The 23,462-nt window shown below is 37.4% G+C and overlaps 1 long non-coding RNA gene across 1 annotated transcript in view; it reads right to left on the bottom strand.

Moving 5' to 3' along the window:
• The window catches only part of LOC123381404, a 37,507-nt gene extending 14,540 nt beyond the window's left edge, over positions 1-22,967 (bottom strand). Inside the window, exon 1 of the long non-coding RNA XR_006588312.1 lies at positions 22,872-22,967. This is a non-coding gene — a long non-coding RNA (uncharacterized LOC123381404). The remainder of the gene's footprint in view (positions 1-22,871) is intronic.
• Positions 22,968-23,462: the final 495 nt, after the last annotated feature.

Here is a 23,462-nt window from a genome sequence, read left to right as displayed (position 1 = left end):
ACCACTAACAACTCTAATTTTGATGTCCTTTCCCCAGTCTTAAAGAACAGCATCAATTTTCTTTATGTTGTTTTCCCTCTTTCCTAAATTACATGGAAAACTTCTGCCAAAGGCATAAAATCATCATTAGAAAAAAATCCAGTCGGCCCATCTGTTGTAGAAGTGCCACCTTCCCTACAGACTGCTAACACATTTTTCTCCCTCACTAGCAGTCAATGTTGCTTCTAAATTCCCCCAATAGAGTCTTTGAGATAATCTCAAATTCTTCCCCAACCTTTGTGGTCTCACTCTTTAAAACATGAATGAGATTTAGGGCTGGTAGATGGAAAGGACATCTCATCACATCAATATTTCTTTCAAATTTGGCATAACTTAGTCTCTTAGATTCTCAAAATATACATCCTGTCTTCTTTATCCTGAGCCTTGCATGAAATTCACTCTCCACATAGGCTGATCCAGTGGGTGTTGATGACAGTGCCTATATGAGTCTCAGGCAAGAGGAACCCTGAGCCTGGACCCTGGTGTTAGAGAATACCTTTCTGACCCTCCTCTCTCCTGTGCCTCCATTCAGTGGGAGGCACCCATGAAGCTGTGCAGATGAAGCTTCACTTAGACCCCGTATTCCTCTTCTAGACCATGCTGTATGTATCTGGGACCTTGGAGTCCTTTGCTAAATCAGTCCCAAGCTCACTTCTAAGGGCTGTGCAAGTGTTCTTCCCAAGTCTTACCTCTGAGGAAGTAGCCCATGTACTCATTCCTAGGGTCAAGGGAAAGCTACAAGGAAATTCTTTACAACCAGTGTAGATGGAGTTTGATGTGCAGTCTCAACTGATCACATGTGTGTATACTTGCATTACTGGACAGAGCCAGTGATAGGAAGGGAAAAGGATGGTCGCCTCTCCCCAAATTGCCATGTTTCTGGTCCAGGACATTGAAGAGTCAAAGAATTCTAAATTCAAAAGTGCCCTTCCAGGTTGTAATGAAAGTATGTATTTTAAAGTAGGAAGTTCAAATATAATTTAATGATTTGTTGACTTGACTTTTTGGAATTTAAATATTTAAACATATGTTATGTGGATCTCCATTTGTACTGTTGCCCCAGGAACTGCACACATTAGGAAGAACAGATTATGAGGTATGAGTTGATGGATCCTCGCTAGCTTCCTTGTTTGAAAATATTCCTCTACATCCAGTTTCTGTGACTTAAATCCAACCATCATTGTTCCTTTTTCAAATGCAAGTTCACTTGAGGGGATCACTTCTGTGGGCTTGGCGTTTCCAAATTCTCTCCAGATGGTAGGTTTGAAGAACAAATTTTAGTAAGTGGAAGATGGAAATGCTGTGGATATAGACAACAACCATGTGGGTCTGAGATAAACTTGGGGAAACTATAAAGGAAGAGTTGATCAAGGGAACACACAGAGTGACCATGCACAGTTTAGTGAGCTTCCTAAAGGGCTGGTTCCCACAGGCTTGTGAAGTTCAACTCCATCAGATCGCCATTCCCAGCCACTGAGTTTCACGTGCACTTTGTCATATTCTGCTGTGGCTTGGTCAGGAGCTAGTGCTTTTCTTGGATTCATGGCAAGGTAAAGCAGATGGGTCAAGGAGTGCTGCACTCAGGGCCATCTCTGATCCTTGCAGGTGTCATGGCCTTAGAAATATAACTCTGCCTCCATCTCCTTTTCTCCTATGATGGAGATAACATTTCCTGACAAGCCTCACTCAGAAAGTATTTTCTGATTGGTTTGACCTGTTTTTTGTTTGTTTGATTTCTTTTGTTTTTGTGAAACTTAGATAATAATGAATCTAAAGAGTTCTATAAAAGAAAATGCATTGTATACAAATAGACTGTTAACCTTATTTTGTGCCTGGTTTTGCCTTGCTTTCCTTATTATTGTAGAGTTTGTGTGTATGAGTGTGTGTGTGCGTATGTGTTTCTTTCGTGTATGTGCAGATGAAGTAACTTTGGATTTCTAATCCCACTAAAGACGGAATGCAACAGGAGCACTACAAACCAATGGGTTCAAGTTACAGTAACTGCTGTGGTTTGACTCAAGGAGGGACAACTTGGGCCACCTACTTCCACCATTCCTAAGTGGATAGTGCACAGGAACAGAATTAAAAGAGTTCATCAAAAGCCAATTCCCTAATCCTACTTCCCTGACAAGCTGGAGGTTAGATAGAGCCCTAAGGCAATGGATGGTTTCAGGGCCAGAGAAAATTTGGGGGGTGGGATGTCACTTTGAGATGGTTGGAAGATAAGGGGTGTTACCATAAGGTGCTTTGTAAGGCTCTGCTTTGTCTAATTAAAAATGATTCTAAAATCAGATAATTTTCCAAATACTGCTTATAATAAACATCACAGTTGAGTGCTTATTCTGTACATAATAGGTAGCACATATTGAGCACTTAGCATGTGCCAGGCATGTATTAAACAAAACATCATCCTCTTTTGGCTTCATAACAATACTAGGAGTTAGGTAAAATTTCTATGCTTATATATTAGTAAGGATCAGGCAAGAAAACAGATCCCATGAAAGAATGATTTTAATGTGGAAGGAGGAAATGCATTTAGAGGTAATGCCTAAATGAGGACTAAGTAGCTGGGGATGCTGTTTGGAAAGATGTCAGCAAAGCAAACTGCCAGAGCCAAAGCGTGCTATTTCGATTCTAACCAAGAGTCATATTTGCAAGTGAAAAAACAGCAGCAACAGAAACAACAAAACATTGAACATCTATATGTGCCAAGACAAAGCCAACAATCTTTATATGAGGTCAAAATATAAAATAAACACAATTTAAGCTTCTGGTATGAAAGGCAGATGTTCAAACACATATTGTAATAAGGTGTAGTAAGTGCCTAATAGTGAGATGTGCAAGGAAGGGGCTGAGTAACGGGGCTGGAGATGGCTTCATAGGAGAGGTGATAATGGATCTGGATTTTGAGGGGTACATAGGATAATAGTCACACATCATAGAAAGGTAGTCACAGAAATTATTTGTGGCATAAGCTACATTTAAAAGAAGATTTGGGGCGCCCGGGTGGCTCAGTCGTTTAAGTGTCCGACTCTTGATTTCGGCTGAGGTTCGTGAGTTTGAGTCCAGCATTGGGCTCTGTGCCAAGCCTGTTTGGGATCCTCTCTCTTTCTCTTTTCTGCCCCTCTAATGCACACGTGTGCTCTCTCTCTTTCTCTCTTTCTCTCTCTCTCCCTCAAAAATAAATACATGAGCTTAAAAAAAAAAGAAAATGATTAGGGGTGCCTGACTAACTCAGTAGGTGGAGTGTGTGACTCTTGATCTTAGTTTTCTGAGTTCAGGCCCCACATTGGGTGTAGAGATTACTTAAAAATAAAACTGTTTTTTAAAAAAGAAAATGATTAGACAAAAATTACCTCATTCTTACGTATCTTATTGGCAAAATTACTTTTTAATAAAATAAGATGTTTATTCTTCATTCTATCAGCTATAGTATTTTATGAGTCAAAGACTGTTAAAATTATAAAAAGAACATATGAAACAGAAGGTTGTTTTTGATTTCCTCCAACTACTCCTTTAAATATCCTTTTCTTCATTCTTCAGCCCCTCTTCCCTTAGAATATACAACACCACGTAAGATGATGTCATTCCCAGATGAATACATCTCAAGCACTGAATAATGTTCACTATTTCTGCTCAGGTGACATCTCTGATATCAGAACAAGTGGTGGGAAAAAATTGGGGTGCTGCTTGTCACCATTCAGATCTTAAGAGTCAGGGAAGCTATACACACCCTGGAAGGATAAATGAAGTCAAAAGAGCATGAGAAAACAGGAAGTTGAGAAGTCCTGTAACAGGAAGCTGTAAAGTGCTACCCAAACTGATGAACAGAGAAATCAAGCAGAGACAGAAGCAGAAATGCTGCTCTTGACTTTAATATAAATCATTTGGTTCAGGGCTTTGTTGGTATTTCAGTCTCTCGTGTACGTGCTATGCTGGGGAACCTCTGGTAGCATCTGGTTAGAAAGGTGCAGTTGTCAGTGCATTTCGACTCTTTGGAAATGTGAAGTGATGAAATATCAAAGTCAATATTTTTGCCAATCTTCCCTGCCCTTTGCAATCTCACAACTCTCCAGGGGCCTGAAATCTGCCGGTCCTGGAGCGGATCCATGTGTGACTGCCAACAAAGCCTCTCAGAGGAGAGGCTGGGTGTTTGATTCCACGTTGGGCAGAAAAACATGCTCCCCTGTGTTCTCTCCAGTAAGTGGAGGAAACTCCAAAGGCAGGCGCAAAAGGTTCTACAGGAACGAAGCAAAAGGTTCCATCCTGATTGTATTTTCTTATTTATTTTGTTTTTCCTTCTCTACTTTTATTTTCCTTTATGAGAAAACTGAATGTAAAATGAATGTTTTGAAGAAAATGATAAAAGAATTATTTAGTGCTTGAAGCATTGTTGCAGAGGAAATTCTGCAATATTCAGTGGAGTGAAATTTGCCCCCGCTGACATCACTTTTAGTAGAATTTTGATCCTTTCACTTTACTCTAAGTTTTCTACTAAAACTTGGTTATCCTACTGTGATCTTTGACCAGATACGGTCTCAGGAAATTTTCAATTCTCTCTTACTGGTTCAATTCTCTCTTACAATTCTTTCTACTGTTTTTGCTTTCCCCTCCATGTCTACTTTTGTTCTCTATATTTGAAATATTAACCATTCCTAAAAGTGCCAGGGTCCTTACTGTTTTCTGCACTCTGAGTTCCTTTTATGAACTGGAAGGAGGTTGGATCTGTAATGTAGAACTCTGGTTGTCTGTGATCATGGAGGTTGATTTTGAGTCTAGATCTGAAAATGATGAATAAACTGCATATTGTCACTCAGGAGTTGTGCTAAGTATACATGTTCTGAGGACAAATCCTTCAGATTCTGGTCCTGTATGTGTATTTGGGAGTTCAGGAATCTGATTTCTAACATGTACCCTACATGATTCTGATATAGGTGATGCATACATCAAGAATGCTTCAAATTCCTTAGTAAGTGACCCAAGGTCCTTTACAATTGACTGTTGAATGCAAGGCTAGTTCTCAAAATTTCAAACTGTGCCAAAGGGGTTCAGACCAATTTCCCACCCTCTTTTGCTCCCTATGCTTTCCTTACTTTCCTCAAGTTATTTTATTATATCACTTGGTATGGTGTTTGGATATTTTAGTGTAGACATTCTTTAGAATCAGAAACCCTATCTTCTCCATCATGACTTAGCTTCATAACCTTATGGAAGCCAGTTTACATTTCTATTCTGCAGCTTCCTTGTGTAACGTGGAGATACTTTAGGTCACCACATGAATTTAGGGCCCACTTCATGGAAGCAACCTCTGCAGTCACACATGACCTCCCACTTAGAAGGGCTCATACCTTGTTTAATGCTTGTGTTTTGCAGCCTTAAAGTTCATAGTGATATTTGAACAAGGAGTCTTGCATTTTAATTTTGCACTGAGCCTTGCATATAAGTGTAGCTGATACTGTATATATTGAATGAGATAATTAGGTAATGTTGAAATAATTTCTACACATCCTTAGTTGTTCTTATCATTCTTGCATGTCTCCATATTCTGACTTGGATCTTGTTAGGTGGAACCAGCCCTTATTTGAGAATGTCACTTTATGGATGTTCAGAGAAGGATAATGCTGAATGATTATGAATATTCACACTCAGAGCTTTCCAATATTAACCCGAGTCAGTTCTGCCTCCTCTGAGGTGACTAAACACATTTATCTGTGGTTCAAGTTCTCTAGGATCCAGAGTCAATGCGGTTGTCTAGTCCCTGCCTTCAGGATGGTTTTCTTGTACTCATCATTAGACTGATAATTACTTATATCTGCTTTGTGATTTCAAGAACTTTTTTATTCCCTGGGACTCCTAAAGTCAAAATAACTCTAAACTCCTCAACTCAAATTATCAAATATGGGATTATACAAATAAAGAAGGAAATTAAAAAAATTAATTTCCAAGTTCCTCTTTTAAAGATTGATTATCAGAGTTTATAGTATCACCCAGTACTTCCTGTGGTCTAAATAAAGTTGAACTTGAAACCATATATTGCTATTAATTTACTGGACATAGGCAGGATAGAGGAATGCATTCCACAACACTAGGAGATCCTATCAAATAGACTTAAAAAAGATGTAACACCCAATACAATTATTGACGTACTTTGCGTGTTGATTCAAGCAAACTATTAAGACAATGTGATTGATATAAAGCTAGACATATAAATCAACAGGTCAGAATTAAAAGTCCAGAGTTGGGTCAACCCATGTAGGAGCAAATTATTTTTGACATAGCTGACAGAGTAATGCAATAGGTAAATGAAAGCTTTATTCAACAAATTGTGCTGGAACAGTTGGGTTACCCATAAGGAAGAAACTAAATCTTGACCCTTACCTCACAGGACATTAAAAATTTAACTTAAAATGGATGAGAGGTCTAAATGTAGAAGTTAAAACTCTAAATTTCCTCATATGAAACATAAGAGAAAATCATTGCAATCATTGGATAAGCAAAGATTTCTTAGGATGCAAAAACCATGAACCATAAAAGAAAAAGTGAATAAATCGGACTTCATACAAATTAAAGACTTCTATTTTTTGAAAAACCCAATTATTAAAATGAAAGAAAAAGCTATAAAATTGTGTCAGTTACATTTTTCTAACCTCCAAAAAAAGAAGACAAACCCTTAAAATATTGTGCAGGATATGTGAATAGATACTTCAGAAGAGGTGTTGTGAATAACCAACAAGCACGGTAATCTCATCATTACAAATCAAATCAGAGAAATACAAATTAAACCATAATGAGATACCACTACACAAGCACTAGAATTACTAAAATTAAAAAGACTGCCTATATGATGGTCAGGGTGTGCAGCAAATGAACTTTTATATTGTTGGTGGGAATTTAAGAAGGCACAAGCACTAAGGAAAACTGGCAATTTTTCATAAATTTAAAATACACACTTGACATGTAACTCAGTATGAGGTATCTACCTGAGACAAATAAAAACATCTCCAAAGACTTGTTCTCAAATTTTCCTGGTAGTTTTATTTGTAATAAGCCTCCAACCTAAACGTCCATCCGTAGGTAAACACATAAACAAAATGTTGTACCTCCACATAATGGAATATAGCAATGACACAGCAAACCACTAATACATAAAACAACATGGCTGTATCTTAAAAATAGCATGATGAGTTAAAGAAGTCAGGTATGAAAATGTATATGCTATGTATATGTTTACATTTATATGAATTTTTAGAAAATGAAAATTGAGTGCAAGTAGATCTGTATTTGCCCGGTGCAGGGCGTGAAGGGGGAGGAGTGAATGAGTTTCAAGGTGCCTGGGAATACTTGGGAGTGTTTGGAAATGTTCTATAAATTAATTGTATTGGTAGTTAAATATGTGTGTATAGTTTTTAAAAGTTACCAAAATGTACACTTAACATGGATTTTATTGTGTCTACATTTTACCTCAAATAAGTTAAATTGGATTTCCTGTGATAGAGAAGTAGTATTCAAACTGATTGAGTTGATTGACTATAAGTCCAAGTCAATTTTTTTAAATGTTTATTTTTGAGAGAGACAGAGAGGGAGAGAAAGAGAGAACAAGTCAGGGAGGGGCAGAGAGAGAGGGAGACAGAGGATCCGAAGCAGACTCCATGCCCGATGCGGGACTCGAACTCATGATACCGTGATATCATGACCTGAGTTGAAGTTGGACGCTTAACTGACTGAGCCACACAGATGCCCCTTTTTGTTCTTTTATATAAAGCATACACTGTGTCGATTCAATCTTCTACTTAGGGATGACTGTACCATACTGGCCTTAAGGAAAGTTTAAAACTATTTATGAATTTAGTCAAGAACAAACAGTTTAATGAGACTTAAGGCTAGGGAATAGTACAATAAATTTGTCATTGAAATTCAGGTGTGTGTGTGTGTGTGTGTGTGTGTGTGCGCGCGCGCACGCATATGTGTCTGTGTGTTTTCTAGTCATATCAGGAATTGGGTAATGGGAGGGGGCTTAGGCAAATTACAGACTGGAAATGGGCTAGTGCTAGAGAAAGAAAACCACAAAAAAAGATGGAAGTATCCTGCACCAATTGAAGATTAATTTGGATTAAAGAGGGCAATTTGAAGAGCCTAATTTCATCCATTCTATAGCCATTTGCATTGTATTATTAATGTTCTAACTAATGAAATCAATCCCTGGGTGTTATTTGACTTGGTAAATGAAAAGTCTGATTGGAGTGGGGGTAATTTTGTAACTGTAGTTTTTGGTGGAGAATGCAGATATGAATGGAATGATACATGCTATGGAACTCGGAATTTCTTGTTGAGTGAAGGTAAAAAAATATGTTATAGACAGTAGTAGAAGAAGATAGATTATCAGGTTACTGGTGTTCAATTTTGCCTACTAATAACTTTACATACATACTCATACATTTCCATTTAATTGATCTCTAACTAATATTTCTCAAAATGCTCTCTGTATTGCACCTGCAGAGAATCACATGTGAAGTAAAACTATTATGATTCCAGACAGTCCCTAAAGCATATTGTGCTGAAACCTCTGTGAGTTTTCTGGCTGAAAGTCAACAAGCCCCAGTAACTGATTGGTGGGTACCCGAAAGTTTGGAAAACCCTGGTTAAGACTGCAACATTTAAACACTGAGGGTATTTTGTAAAGTTCTGCAGCCCATAAGTCAAATCCTAGTTTTGGTCTTTTAATTCATACAATTTCCTGTAAAAAGAAGTGTGAAAAAAAGATAAAGGAACCCCAGGAAGAATACCTGAGGAGTCTACATGGCAAAAGAATGACGTTATAATTGTTTAATCTTGAGGCATGAAATGACCTCAGGAAAGGGTAACTGAGAGTAGTATGGTTCCTGAAGCTGCAAAACAATGTGAATGGGGAACTAGGAATACAAATATCACAAAAATATAATATAACATAATACTTACAAATAGAAGATAATATATAATACGGTAAAAGTATAATATATATACAAATATAAAATATAATGTATGTATTTTAAATACAATACATAAATGCTCATTAAAATAAAAAAATAGGGGTGTCTGGGTGAATCAGTTGGTTGAGTCTGTGCCTCTTGATTTTGGCTCAGGTAATGACCTTGAGTTCTTGAGATTGAGCCCAGCATTAGAATCTGTGCTGATAGTGTGGAGCCTGCTTGAGATTGTCTCCCTCTTTCTCCCTCTCTCTCCCTCCCCCTTTCTCTCTTTGCCCCTTTCCTGCTCTTGCTCTCTCTCAAAATAAATAAACATGAAAAAAATTAAAGATTAAAAATAAAACTCATCCAACAATTCCTTCATGAGCAGCACTACTCGTTAATTCATTCCTTGTTTCAGCCATTCTTTGTTATATATTCACTGTCTACTCTAAGGCACTACTGACACTCTAAGATTAGTACTGTGAGAAGTTTTTTAAAAGATGCTATAACCAGTGGAGATTATACTCCATTTGATGAGACCAGACTATTAGACATCTCTTAGAAAGCAATAAAAGTTACATGCAAAGGGCGCCTGGGTGGCGCAGTCGGTTAAGCGTCCGACTTCAGACAGGTCACGATCTCGTGGTCTGTGAGTTCGAGCCCCGCGTCAGGCTCTGGGCTGATGGCTCAGAGCCTGGAGCCTGTTTCCGATTCTGTGTCTCCCTCTCTCTCTCTGCCCCTCCCCCGTTCATGCTCTGTCTCTCTCTGTCCCAAAAATAAATAAACGTTGAAAAAAAAAAGTTACATGCAAAAGTATACTCTACATAAATATTATATAGTTAGAGAAGAGATGAATAGAGGTCAAAATACTTGAAATTTTCATAGAGAAGATAGGATGAGCTGTTCTTTAAGGTTGGGTAGGATTCAAGCCAAGATATGTGTGATGACTATTTCCTAGGAAGGGATGATATAAGCAAGTCATCAAGTGCAGAATACCATACTTCCTCCGTGGGTTTAGAGCAGGAAAGGTAGTGCACATCAAAGGAGCAGCATAATGGGGTTAAAATAGGACATGAAATCAAATTGCCAAAAGTATTATTTTAGTATTATTTTATACATCCCTAACACTGGTGAATAATCAATGATCATTTGCAGAAGGAAGGGTACATCTTAGGGAGGAAATCCTCACATTATCAAGTCTATAGCCAAGTTTAGAAAGATGTGAAATCCATGTGAATAGGAAGAATAAAACAAAACAAAACAAAAAAAAATAAGGAGGGCAAACCAAAGGCACAGAAAGAAACCAAACCTGGAGATGTAGTCAGGTTCTGTAATATAATGTGTCCCAAGGGTCATAGTGAGAAATTTTCACTTATCTGATAAATCAGAAGAGGCCTGGAAGGCCTCATCAGAAACTTAACTCAATAGGCTTGTATTATGGAATGACCAATCTTGCCACAGCATGGAAGGTAAAACAGAAAGGCCCAAGTGGAGGTAGCTGGGCCAATTAGAAAAGTAATATGGCACCCTAATTCCTATCAGAAAGGGTAACAATTTCTCTAGGGGGAGTGAACAGAAAGGAGAAGGTGTGGGGTCGGAAAGGAATAATGGGAGACAGCAGCAGAAATGAGTAGGGTTTGCTATCATCCACCTCCATTCCACGCAGGAGGCTCTCATGCAATCCTCATTCCTCCCTCTTTCGATAGCAGAATACACACATATAAATACAGAGATGTTTTCCTTTGTTTCTTAATCAATTCCCTACTGCCCATGTGTATGTTTAAGTGTGTGTGTGTGTGTGTGTGTGTGTGTGTGGTGTGTGTGTGTGTGTGTGTATGAGAGAGAGAGACAGACAGAGATAGAGAGACATTCAATGGGAGTGCGGATGCCTGCTCCAAACACAGGAGTGTTTGTCTTGGACTGGTGTAACATCTTGTTGGCTAAACAGAGATACCTGTCATCCTTCATTAATAAAAATTAACTGCAAATCTCCTTGCTTCCCACAGGAGGGCCTTTTAAACATTCCATTGGGGGCTTGCAGAGGACATCTGGCTGCTAGTCAATCAAGAGGCAGCAAAAACTGGCAGCAGAATCAATGAGATTTTTTAAAATATATATATACATTTATATACTTTTATTCTATCTGCCAGTCCTGGGCAGCTCTCATCTGAATTTGTTTCTATGGCCTCTCTACAGACAGTTTCTTTTGCCACCCTCCCATCACTACCCCCTTATTCTTCCCTCACCACCCCTACACCCCCACCCCCTGCTGCCCTCCTAGTGCTGGAGATCTGTGCAATATCATTTTCCGCATAATGAAATCTGGAGTGACATTAATATAAGTGTAATTTTATAGAAGGGAATGGGCCTGGCTGATAGTTTCTACCTGCTGTGTTTTGATGATAGACATCGGGATGTCACCATCTGTGTAATGAAATTTCACCTCCGTAATGGTTCAGATTATCAAACGTTCTTCCAAGCTGGCTCTGGGAATCTATTTATTTATTTATTTACGTATTTATTTTTCTATGAACGGCACTGTAGGCCTGTTTATCATAGAAGGTATGGGTGAAGAGAGTTTTAAGTGCATTAAGCAAAGTAAAGGCGAAGTGAATCAAAACATTTGCTATTGCCCTATAGATACATTGATCATAAGGTGAAGTTAATATTTCCATCCTGGACAGAAGTTTCTCTTCTATATAAACTCCCATAGCTCTCTAAGTGGAACATATCAAATTGATGGGTTAATATCATGTGAGTGTAAAATTAAGATAAGAAAAATGCATTGAGTGTTTATTACATAGATGTATATACTTTATATCATTTGATTTCCAAACAGGGTTGTCTGGATGCAGTGAGTTAGCAGGTCTAAAGCTCCAGTAGGCAAATGCAAGGCAAAATGTATAATATTCACCAAAAGGTAGATGCTAGTATCCTTTTAAGCAAAAGGTGTGGCTTAGGGAGGATAATTAATGTTTCAAGATGACCCAGGGATGAAACATGTTTTATCTCAGTTCTATCTGCTTCACAAATGCATGCCCTTTTCATCCAAGTTGCTTCCCAGGCACTGAAACCAAATTGGGGCAGGTGAGTTGGATTCAGTAGAGAGAATCTCAGCCTCGTCCAACTACCCCAATATGGCTCAATATATTCAAGTTGTGATATTGACTATCTGTGTCTTGAGTTGCCAGCATTGACCTAGAATTCACTTGTTTTCTATTTTCCTAATGTCTCGCTGAGACAATGTCATCAAGAAGATAAAGAAGATAGGAGAGAGAATAAATATCGATATGTAATCACATCAGATAGATTGCAAACTGCTTATTCCATTATATTATAAATCCATTTTTATATGAATACTTAAAACTACATTTCAGATTATATCCAGAAGCCTAGTACACATTTTTGATAATCAATTGCTGAATATTTATGGCTGATTATATCTTCTACCCTCTTTTTTTAAATGAAAAATGCTAGTAATATTTTTTCATGATTATTTAGTGTTTTACTCTTCATTTCTAACCAAAAAAACCTCAAAGATTCAAAACTCTGTCCCTTTTTCAATTGGTGTGGATTCTTTGACTTTGAGGTGAAGTACAAGTGATAATAAGAATAACTACTCAAAATGTTAAATTATTTACCTCTGTTGAAAATATGTTATAGATTTTACTCACTTGCAATTCTCAATGAATTTTGGGTAGGAAAGAAAGGGATAGAGTTCATATTGTTTTCCAGTAAAATTCAAAGCCTCTTTACTTGTGTCATAGCCTGTAGCAGTGTGGAACCCATATGAAATTATGTATCAAGTCCTGGAAAAAGCCCGAGAATTGTGGATCTGCTCTAGTAAGTGCAACCAGTTTTTGAACCCCTCTTCAAGAATGTCAGATTTTTTCGTCCCCTCTCTCTCATCCTCTCTGCATAGTTTCTCTTTTTGTACAGACTTGCTTTATATCCCACCCTGTGTACTTGTTGGAGACGCCCAATTTTATTGAACACCCTCCAAAGTGAGGACTTTTACCCATCCTTATGTGTACTGTGATGCCTAGCACAGTGAACTGAACAATCAGGGACTGTGTTTACACACATATTCAACACCCTCTTTTAACCAATATTAAAGCTAACAGAAGTACCTTCGTTTACATATTTTGGAGCATAATCCTACTAGAACTCAGATTTTCTGCCTCCTATCTCCTAAGTGTTCATATTGCTTTATGTCATTCCTGGTTCTCAGATTCTCCTGTATAGAGAGCCTTGAGCCTATCTTCATTACCTCAGTCAGGAGTCTGTGGATGGAGCTTGCAGAATATCATACTTGATAACCATTTTATGGTCAAGGAAGAATCAAAACACTTAATACCTGGACAGATGGCCTTAGAGTCACTGGAGTGTGAAACCAGCAATGTTTTGTTGGTGGTGAGCACATGCTTATTCACTTTGGAATAAACAAACCCAGTGGTATAGGTTTGTTTATCAATAGGGGGTAAAGATAGAGGTGGGGGACAAGTTTATTTTGTTGACACCTTCCATCTGGGTCTTGGACAAAAACCCCTGCTAACTGAAGATTGTAATATTTTCCTTAAAAATATGCTTTTTCATGGTCCTGAAATCTTTGCATGGACCAGAGACCAGAACTTAGAGTAGTGACACTGAGTTAACAAGGGCTCTCTAATGATTTTTGTCTGTATCTAGGTGTATACCTATAGCCTCCCAAATCTCAAATTATACTTTACAATATTCCATTTCATCTCCTCTTCAGGTCAAATCTAACTCATCTAGTTTTATCTAACAATTAAATAAGAAATAATATGCATTTGATTGTAATTTATATCAAGAGAGATAGAATTATCTTACTCAAGACTTACTGGCAGAAGCCCAAATTTTACCTACAATTCTTTGTCTTAGTTTCCATTCTTTGTCTTAGGTTATTCGGAATCCTTCTCATTTCCCTTTTGGGAAGATATTTTCCAAGACTCATCAAGAGAAATTATTCACCAATAATTTACCATAAAAATTAAGGCTGTTATATTTACTGAGTTTTCAATCCTTGAAATTCAAGTTCAAATACTCATATGTACACACACATACATGCACACACACTGCATATGCATACATCCCATGGAGTCTATTCTTCATTTTTTCTGGTTGCTTTTTGTTAAGTCATCTTTCATTACTTTAAACTTCTCTACTTGCATTAACATTTGCTCTCTCTTTACATTTTAGAAGTGGAAATATGAACAGTTCAGATTTAGTCTACTTTCCTCATATAACATTAGCAAGAGAATTCCAGGTAAGGATTGAGCTTCAATAAACTGGGGCTCTGGGTCTATAAACTAAGGTTAGGAAACTTTCCATTGCTAGAGGTTATAAACAGGCATGAGCAAAGAGTCAAGGTAACTCAGGAGAAACAGGAAAAGAGCAAATGGCCATTAACTATGTGAGCAGATGGGTTTCTAAGGAGCAAGAGATTGTTGTGTTTCAGAATAAGCAAAAAGTCAGTAATCAAAGCCCTATCCTGTGATAATGAAAGGGGGGTAAAGGGGTCATAGCAGGGTACATCATTAACTTGTCGTAAAGTTAGAAATAAGGGATGACTGTCACATGTCTGAAATCACTGGGAGTTTCTGAGTTCATGAAACTGTTTTAGCTTTAAGAATAATCTAGTCACTTTTCAGGGTGCCTGGGTGGTTCGGCTGGTTAAACGTCTGACCCTTGATTTCAGCTCAGGTCATCATTTCATGGTTCATGGGTTCAAGCCTCACATCGAACTGACATTGTGGAGCCTGGTTGGGATACTCTCTCTCTCTCTCTCTCTCTGCCCCTCTCCCGCTCACCTTCTCCCTCTCTCTCTCTCAAAATAAATAGAGAAACATTAAAAAAAAAGAATAGTCACTTTTCCTACTGCTCTGTATCTACAATTCAGGCAGAAGAATGCAGTCAGTCTCAATAAACAAAGAATAAAGGAGAACTTCCTTAACTTGATAAAGATTTTCTTTAAAAAATCTATATCTAACATTATACTAAACTGTAAGGAACTCAAAGCTTCCCCACTAAGATTAGGAACAAGGTAAAGAAGTCCCTTCTCACCACCCCTTTTCATACTGGAAGTACTAGCTAATTCAATAAGACAAGAAAAGGAAATAACATGTATATAAATTAGGAGGGAAGAAATAAAACTATCTTTGTTCACAGATAACATGACCATATATGTAGAAAAACTAAGAGAAACACCACTACCACCACCAACAACAACTCCTGGAACTAATAAGCAATTATAACAAGACTGCAGGCTACAAGGTTTATATACAACAGTTAATCACTTTCCTATTTATCTGCAATTAACAAATGGAATGTGAAATTAAAGATACAATATCATTTACATTAGCACCACCAAAATCAAATACTAACGTATAATTCTAATAAAATATGTACAAACTCTATTTAAAGAAAACTATAAAACTCTTATGAACAAAAGTAAAGAAGAATTAAATAAGTGGAGAGATATTTCATGCTCCTAGATGGGAAGACTCAGTATTGCCAACATGTCAATTCTTCCCAACTTGATCAATAGATTGAATGCAATTCTAATTCAGATTTGAGGATGTTATTTTGTGGACATTGACAACCAATTCTAAAGTTTATAGGGGGAAGCAAAAGACCCACAAAAACCAACAGATTATTGAGGAAGAAGAGTCAAATTACAGGACAGACATGACCTGACTTTGGTACTTACTATAAAGTTACAGTAATCAAGACAGTGTGGTAGTAGTTATGGAATATATATGTAGATCAATGTAGATCAATGGATCACACCGAGGGCAAACGCCATGAACAGGGTTCCCCTGTGACCCGCCTTCAGAGGCATTGATCTACATATATATTCCATAACTACTACCACACTGTCTTGATTACTCAATCAGAATAGAGAGTCCTGAAATAGATGCACATAAACATAGCCAAATAATTTTTGACCAAAAAAATGCACTCAGGTGCAGTACATCCTTCAGTTCATACCACATTATTGTGTAAAAAATATGCTCTTTGGTGATATTCTCTTATTTTGCAGTGAGAAGCCAGGGACCTAGTTATGACCATAAAGTTGTGACTTCCATATACCTGTGGGTAAAAACAAATTAGAGGGAAAAAATTCTGATTTAACAGGATGAGGAAAAGAGACACGATGATGTATATTACTTGAAATGGAATCCTACTTATTAAAACCTTGATTATAATAAACCTACAGACTTAAAACTTTACATTATCTAGTCTTTATTTTAGGTAACGTGTTTGACATTAGGAATGGGTAGATGGTGTAGGTACCACAGCTGGGGTACTCAGAGCCTCAAGATCTTCTTTCCAAAACTGTTAGAACTGCAGAACTTTTAATAGTTAAATCACCTGGGGGAACCTGAAGGGATTCTCTGTCCACCCAGAATATAGAAAACTAATGGATTAAAAAAAAAAGAAGAAAACTAATGGATTAGATTTACAGGCATTAGCAAACTACAGTCCGTGGAATGTAGCCCATCTCCTGCTTTGGTAAATAAAGTAGTAGTAAGGCCCAGCCACACTCATCTTTTTATGTATTGTCTATGGCTGCTTCTGGGCTACAGTTGCAGAGTGGAATAGTTGAGACATGTGGCCTAAATAATTTTTCCTTGGGCCTTGACAGAAAAAGCTTACTGACATCTAAGTTATTGATATCAGAAAGTGTTCTCTAAGCATACTTTAAATGACTGTACAAAATAAGGACAAATGACAAACAAAGCAAAATAAAAATTATTGTGCATATTGTTTTATAGAACAAGTACCAATGAAAACAATAAGTAATTTTAAAAAATACTAAATTAACCTCGAAGAAGAGAAGAAGTAACACCAAAACCCTTAGTTTCAGGATGCTCCAACATTATAAAATTTGGGAACCATTTGTCCCAGTTTACAAAAGTGAAAGAAAATGCAACTTAGTCAAAGAGAGAGAGAGAGAGAGAGAGAGAGAGAGAGAAATTTTTTAGAGGAGTAAGCAATTGGCAAAATAAAAAAAAATTACCTTGAGAGTGATTAGAAGTATATTCATGAGGAATAGAACACAAATGTTGCACACATTATAGAAAGGAAGAAATAAAACAGGAAATAAGAAAGAAATGTAAATTAGAGATGTTACTCTAGCATATTAAATTGATAATTGTCAAATACTCATTGGATTGTTGGATAGTGAGAAAACAGTTTTAAACAACCACACCCCAAATCCTTCCTCCATAGTAAACAAATAAATTATGAGCAAGAAATAAGTACTTGCCAGAAAGTATTATAGAAAGCACAGGGTATCATATTACCAAAAGGATGGTCATTTGGATGTCCCAGCCTAGAGATGCTCATATAATGAGCAGGTGGCAAGTTTGGGCAAATGGGATTTCCTCTGCTAGTAGTAACACACTGGGGGTACCTGCCCATCAAAAATCTATATTGGGTTTTTAATGAGGGATTTTTCCTTTTCCATCTTCCTTTTCTTATACATTTTTTCCCTTTTAACCCAAGAAAAACTTTCCAGAAGCTGTCTACAAGACATCATTTTCAATCTTATTGGCCAGAATTGTATCATCGTCCTACTTTTAACAAAATCATATAAGTGGATATACTTACATTAGACAAAATAGACTATAAGCCAAAAATTGTAACAAAAGACAAATAAGGTCATTATATAATGATAGAGAGATCAATCTATCAAGAGGATATAATATTTGTAAATATTTATGCACCGAACAAAGGAGTGCATGAGTATATAAAGCAAATATTAACATATCTGAAGGGAGAAATAACAATACAATAGGAGCAGGGGATTTCAATACCCCACTTTCAACAATGGATAGATCATTCAGGCAGAAAATCAATAGGGAAACACTGGATTTCAACCATGTATCAGACCAAATGTATCTAACCAACATACATAGAACATTCTATTGAATAGCAGCAGAATACACGTTCTTTTCAAGTGTACATGGAACAGTTTCCAGACTAGGTCATATGTTAGGCCACAAAACACATCTTCCTAAATTTAAGAAAATTGAAATCATATCAAGCATTTTTTCTGATCTCAATGGTATGAAAGTACCAATTCATTACAAGATGAAAACTGGAAAAGTCACAAGTGTGTGGTGATTAAAGAAAATGCTCCCGAATAATCCATGGGTTAAAGAAGAAGTCAAAAGAAGAATCCAAAAAACATCTTCAGACAAGTGAACTTGGAAATGTAACATGCCAAGACTTATGGGCTGCAGCAAAAATGGTTCTAAAGAGTAGCTTATAGCAATAAATGTTTTCCATTAAGAAAAAAGAGAGTGCAGATAAGCAACCTCACTACATCTTAGGGTCTAGAAAAAGAACAAACTATACCCAAAGTTAGTTGTATCAGAAAAGAAATAAATGATTCAGAGACAAGAAAAAAACAGTAAGAAAGGCTGATGAAACCAAGGGCAGTTTTTTTTAAAAAAGATAAAATAGGGGCGCCTGGGTGGCTCGGTCGGTTAAGCGTCAGACTTCGGCTCAGGTCATGATCTCACGGTCCGTGAGTTCAAGCCCCGAGTCGGGCTCTGTGCTGACAGCTCAGAGCTTGGAGCCTGTTTCAGATTCTGTGTCTCCCTCTCTCTCTGCCCCTCCCCTGTTCATGCTCTGTCTCTCTGTCTCAAAAATAAATAAACGTTAAAAAAATTTAAAAAAAAGATAAAATAGACAAACCCAGAAGAAAGAGGATTCAAATAAATAAAATTATAAATAAAAGAGGAAACATTATAGCTGATACCACACAAATAAAAAGGATCATAAGGAACTATTACAAACAATGTTATATGAACAAATTTGACAATCTACAAAATTAAATTCCTAGAAACATACAACCTACATAGACTGAATCATGAAGAAATAGATCACTGATTAGTAGTAAAGACATTGAATCAGTAATCCAAAAACTCCCCAAAAACGAAAATACAGGACCAGGTGGCCTAACAGGTGAATTCTACCCAACATTTAAAGAAGAATTAATACCAAACTTCTCAAACTCTTTCGAAAAATAGGAGGTGGAATACTTCCAAACTGAGTTTACAATACCTTGATATCCAAGTCAGAAAATGACACTATATGAAAAGAATATTAGAGGCAAATATATGTTAAAGTGTTCAGTAAATGGGAAAACACTACATAAACATTAGCTATTATTATTATCATTATTACTAGCATTGACATAATTGTAAATATAGCTCATATTTTCTCAGTAGTGGGTATACAATAAGACTTATTTGCTATATTGAGCTACCAAATTGTAATTTTTCTAAGCATTTTTAGATGACCTATTTAGCTTTAGTTGCCACTAGATAGAAGGAATAATAATAATAATAATAATAATGATAATAATAATTTTAAGGCTCAAATTTCCTGGAAATATTTTTATATTTGTTGACTTCACATACATTTCAGTGACTTGGGTCTCAATAATGCTAATTATATAACCATATGTGAGGCCCTGAGCTAGTTACTCGGTGTGCTTCCTCTCCCTTAAACCTCATAATTCATTCTGTAGTGTAGATGTGATCACTTTCATTTCACAGAGAAGGAACCTGAGACTTAACGGGGTATTGTAAATGCCCTGTGTCAGAGTTCATAACGGGCAGAGGTAGGGTTTGAGTTTAAAAATGTCTAATTTCAGAGATAGCTCTTGTGCTTTACTGTTTCTTTATACATTATAGGTGTTATATATAAATTTATTTTTTTTTATTTTTTAATGTTTATTTATTCTTGAGAGAGGGAGAGACAGCGCATGAGTGGGGGAGGAGCAGAGCAAGAGAGGGACACAGAATCTGAAGCAGGCTCCAGTCTCCGAGCTGTCAGCAGAGAGCTTGAGGTAGGGCTCAAACCCATGAACCATGAGATCATGACCTGAGCCGGATGTCAGACGCTTAACTGACTGAGTCAGCCAGGTGCCTCTCAATATATATTTTTGAATGAATAAATGAGTGTTTTCTGGACAACCTTCGGTCTAACAACCTTACAAGCTCACAATATTTCAGGAAGGGAAAAGTGTCTGGATTCCTACTCTCCAGATTGTGTATACAATGATTATCTAGCATTCCACCATTATCTCAAATTAACCAGGTCCAAATTGTAACTCATTATCTTCCAAGTAATATTTGCTCCATTTCCTGTGTTCCTCAAGTTACTGAAGAGTATGACTATCCACCCAGTTGCCTGTGTTCAATACTTGAAGTCCTCCGTTTGCCCCATCCCTATTTAGAATCCATTTCTAAATCACGTAAATTCTTCTGCGAGGTATCTCAGATTTGGCTATTGCTTACCTTGGCTCCAACTGTCACTAGCTCTCAGCTGGGCTACTGTAATAGACGCCTAACTGGTTTTACCCACTCACATCCATCTCCCCGCTGCCGCTGGAGCATCTTCTACATGCAGATTTGATTATACCATCTTTCTGCTTTAAACATTAAAAGCCTTCCTGTTGCACTGAGACAGACATCAGCCTGGCCTGTAAGGATCTTCCCCATTTGTCCTTTTCTAATTCACTTCATTGGCCTTATTACTTGCCTTCTCACAATTTCCACCACAGAAATAATTGACTAGCTGCACTTTCACAAAGCTTTCCTCACAGCTTTTGCCTTTACTCGTTCCTCTGCCTGGACAGCCTTTTCCCACATCTGGCCTAACTACTTCCTACAGCAGGACTGAGCTATTCCAGTGCAATCTTCCCACTAGCTTTGCCAATCAGAGCAAAAACTAACCCCATACACTCCTGAATCTAATCCTCATGTGACGCTATCCTACTGCATGGATTGCTCGGTTGTCTCTGTCCCCACTAAGTGAAAGCAGCTTGAAAACATGGGGCAGGTGTTTTTTTTACTTTTATGTTACCAGAATTTAGCATGCTTGGCACAATTCTGATGTCCAGTAAATGGTTTCAAATAGCATAATAAATGAATAAATAACTGGATGAATGGGGAAGAAGGAAGAAGCGAAGGAAGAAAGGAAGGCAGGAAGAAAGAAAGGAAGGCAGGGAGGGAGGAAGCGAGGAAGAGAGAAAGGGAGGAAGGGAGGGAGGGAAAAGTAAGAGTAAAGAAGAAAAATTTATGTCCTTTTGCCCAACAAGAACGTAAAAACCTAATACTGTTGGTTTTGGAGGTATGGGGATGGGATCAGAAGCACATGCTAGTGTAAGATGCAAGTGTATTTTTAGAGAAAATAAATTATAGTGTGTTTCTTGTATAGCAAACTGTAAACCTATCACCTCCTGTCGTAAATCTGACCCTCCGTGGAATAAATCTGTCCTGTAATCTCAGTGTTTTTCATAAGATAGTATTCTATTCTTTAAAAGAGCAAAATGATCTAATCTGCAGTTCCAAAAAAAGGGGGGGGGGGATTATTGAAATTTATAGATTTGGCCATGGCAAAATGGCATTTATGTTTTTCAGAGTTAAAATGAAATAAAATATATAACTTGTTGGGTTTTGCTTTCATGACAAATAGGCACTGACAAATACATACCACATTACCATCCTTGATTGCTCTGATGGAACTCATTTTCATCTTGTGTTCCTCTAATTACATGAAAATTGCATACTTTTTATGCATGACACATTTTGCACAGCTTTCGCAAAAGGTTGTGAAGAGAGGGAAAAAAAAAACATTTATCAGTTTTTTCCCCTTTCACAGAAGCAATTGATCATCTTTCCAGCAATCAATCTTGCTTTATGGGCCTACTTTTCTCCACTATTGTTGTAACCAAGTGGCAACAGAAAGGCACTGTACACAAAAAAATATGGTGGCGGTTTTTAGGTGTTTTTCTCTGCTCTTAATAGATGAGATTTAGGATGCCCTTGCTTTCCAACGAGGGTTCTGAGTTGTTTTCTTTGCTCCTCACTCCCCTTTCCACCTGGATTTGAAGCTTTTCACCTTAGAAAGAGCGATAGGATCCCTGTCTATAAGTCCTGTCCCACTCCTTATTTTTCATTCAAACTACTTTACATTTATAGAGAATATTAAATGTTTTAAAGCACTTTCTTATCAATTTTTTTTCACTTTAGCTTCATAATTAAATGGGATCTATTTAGAGGAGATAATTTTAATCCATATTTTAAAGATGAGGAAATTGAATGATTAGGACTTGTGACTTGCCTAAATTGATGTGATTTATTTGTTTTGAATCTTGAAGTTGACTCAGAAGTCCTGGCTTCCTGTCCCGGCTTTTTTCAGAGGGGTTGGCTTCTCTTTACGGAAGACCTGGAAAAATAATTTTTTTGCTACCTATCCCTAAAACGCATACAAAGAATACATCAATAACAAATACCAGAGCAAATTACAGGCAATCAATTGGCTGTTTCTTTTCCCATTCTTTATGTCTATTCTTTCTGAGAAAGAAGGCATTGGCATTCACGGGAAGCTCAGCGTCATTGTATTTAACTCGAAAGGGATTGTGGAAGGCACATCTCATTCCTTGAAAATAATGACAAATTATGCAATTTTTGTTTTACCCAACTAGATTGAAAACGCCTGGGGAATAGCCAAGCTGCCTGGCAAAGGGAGGCATTTGATGTTCGGGGCTTTGGAGCTGAGGGAGCGGCATTGCTTTTTAAACAGGTGCGGGCTCCTAAAGCTTCGCTCGCTTCCCTTTTTTGGACAGGCACAGCACCTGACCAACTTCGGGAGAACAAAGCCTCCATCTGGACCGAAGGGAAAGGGAGCTGGTCGCCCGTGGAGCAGTAAAGAACAAGGCTCTGCTTCCCTTTGAAGCGCTGGCATTCTTCTTAATCACCTGGCAAAGTCTTAATTTAAAGAGGGACTCTTGGAGAAGGGGGAATCTCAAGTATATTTGACTTTCATATCAAATCTACTTACCTTTCATCAGGTTTATTAAAATTGGTGATGTGTTAATTGTGAACCCTGTTTGTATCTGAATAGGAAGTGCTGCCTTTGGCCCCCCCCCCCCCTGCCTTGCTGTTTTGTCTTAGGATACACTCACATTGCTGCCTTTGCCATGGAGTAATTATTTCCGGGGAGACATACTGTGATGTCAGGCTACTGGGTTACAGTTGTTGCAGGGTAAACACAAGAGGACATTAGATTCTTAGAATGCCTAATTAGAAAGAAAGTAAGTGCATTGCTGGATAGCTGAAAAATACAAGCCTAAGTAGTATTGCATTTTTCACCAGTGGATGCTACATGCATTGGTACATTTTATATCTTTACTCTTAGGAAGTAAACATCATAAAGGAATTCTCTTGCCTTTTTAGAAAGATACTTGTAAGATTCACTTTGGAGGGATATATAAAATCCATAAAGTTATGGTATCGGGAGGAGTATTCAGTTCTACACCACGAGTGTGGAAATTGTCAGTAATTCCAATACATGCGCCTCATCCAAATTCCACCATGGAGTGCATTTTTAAAGAATAGGGGATAAGTGATTTTTTGATTTTATACAGGTATT

Source organism: Felis catus, chromosome D3 (assembly GCF_018350175.1).
Source record: "Felis catus isolate Fca126 chromosome D3, F.catus_Fca126_mat1.0, whole genome shotgun sequence".
NCBI classification, from domain to species: domain Eukaryota; kingdom Metazoa; phylum Chordata; class Mammalia; order Carnivora; family Felidae; genus Felis; species Felis catus.
This window is presented reverse-complemented; position numbering and strand designations above follow the sequence as displayed.